Source organism: Etheostoma spectabile, unplaced genomic scaffold (assembly GCF_008692095.1).
Source record: "Etheostoma spectabile isolate EspeVRDwgs_2016 unplaced genomic scaffold, UIUC_Espe_1.0 scaffold00001489, whole genome shotgun sequence".
NCBI lineage: Eukaryota > Metazoa > Chordata > Actinopteri > Perciformes > Percidae > Etheostoma > Etheostoma spectabile.
The window spans coordinates 2,552-4,342 of record NW_022602761.1 but is presented as its reverse complement, the minus strand read 5'-3'; the positions used below and the strand labels follow the sequence as shown (position 1 = coordinate 4,342).

General features: G+C 43.0%; 1 long non-coding RNA gene across 1 annotated transcript; it reads left to right on the top strand.

The window, feature by feature from the left end:
• Positions 1-263: 263 nt before the first annotated feature.
• On the top strand, positions 264-658 carry LOC116675109 (uncharacterized). The gene is made up of 3 exons (XR_004328296.1): positions 264-319; positions 447-501; positions 588-658. It is a non-coding gene; the product is annotated as an uncharacterized LOC116675109 (long non-coding RNA).
• Positions 659-1,791: the final 1,133 nt, after the last annotated feature.

Below are 1,791 nucleotides of genomic sequence, written 5' to 3'. Positions count from 1 at the left end.
AAGCTGCTGTAGAAGGGGGATCAGAAGGAAGTTTGAGGACCCTTCCTGAGTCCCACCTGACAGTGAGGTTGAGGCCCCATCCGCTGCTGAGCCGTTTGAAACTCCTTCCGCCAGTGCAGTCCTTGCGCAAACCTGCCAGCCATTCACCAAGAAATCGGTTGTTTAAGAGAAACAAGCCAGTTTTGAGGACTTCGTCCCCTCGCTGCAAGAACTTTGGGATCCTTGCTGCTGAGCTGAAGGTGGTTAAAGAGCTGCTGGAAGCCAAGTAGAACGGAATGATGAACTCAACCATTTGCACTTTTCAACCAGCCGAGAAAAAGTGAGCATTTCTTACATTAAAGGGTCCCGATGCTAGAAGTTGGGTATTTTACCATTGAAACATCAAATGGATAAAATGCAGTGCAATGCAATATATGACAAAATAACCTCATATTCTCCCATTTCAGGCAGTGAAGTACAAGAGGCTCAAGTCGTTTTCACCATCGAAAGTGCCGCAATACGGTAAATATAACCCTCCTGTCTTTTTTTCCTTTTGTTTCAGAATTTGGGGACTTTTGTTTTGTGTACGTGTGTTCTTGTCATTTTAGTTAAACTGGTGGAAGAGTTCAGGGAGCACACGGAAGGAAGCGATGCCACACTGTCAAAAAAGAGGTACAATACAGGTCCGTTTTTGTTCCCTAAGGTACAAACTTATCAAACGTTTGCTTAAAAGTACAAAATGTATCTTGAAGGTACATTTATGCACCTTCCATTGTTCAGTGTGGATTTTCTGAGGTGTAAGGTACATATTTGTACCTAATGTTTAAATGTTGAACAGCAGGAATAAGTAGATGCTCATCACAGCAGAACATCTCTCAGTATAAAAAACAAGTTAATCTATATAATATAACTATAATCAAACTCAGTAACTCAATAATTGTTGTTGGAGAAATCCTTCTATAAACTGACAACTGACTCCATGATGAATTAACACAGTGTTTATTTGTGGTCAACAGATGAAATGCGTTTCCGGGCAGTTTTACGTGCACGACCTGATGGAAACTTGTCTAGTACAGAGGTTCCCCAAAAAGGCACTTAAACAATAGCGTGCTCAGGTTATATTGGTTCCCCTTGTGGGGCCTGATTGGTCAGCTATACTGTTGCTGGGGTACAATCCCTGCTCTGCCTCTTCCCTCTTCCTTCTTGCCTGTCTATTATTTTCAGTTATCATTTACTTCACAGACAGCTATGTTCACTCCCTTCTTAGTTTGTACGTCCTGTTCTCTGAGTTATCAGACCGTCCTCGAACTTCAGTGTCCTTGGCCTCACCATCTCCTCTCTGTGCTCACTGTAGCTTATCTGACTAAGATAGCCCTCCTGTTCTCTCCCTCCTAGCCGTACCCCAGCTGCAAAGCATAATGATAATATGTCACACATACACACACTCTTATTTAGTCTTTGGTTAATTCAGTATATACTTAAGCCAGCTTTTACGTGGCCGTTCCTGAGTGCCCTGTTCATCACCACCTCAGTCATTGTATTATTTTCCCACATTGTCAACTAAATTAACTCTAAAGTTTGGGGATATGTGCCAAATAAATCAGATTTTTTTTGGTGAACTGTCCCTTTTGAAAAGTTTTTAAGCATGTAATGAAGAATATTTTGGGTGGCTGTGGCTCAGTGGTCAAGCGGTTGCCTGCCAATTGGAAGGTTGGGGGTTCAATCCCTAGCCCTGCAGTCCCATGTCGAAGTGTCCTTGGGCAAGACACTGAACCCCAAGTTGCCCCCGATGCTGCGCATCGGCGTATGAAT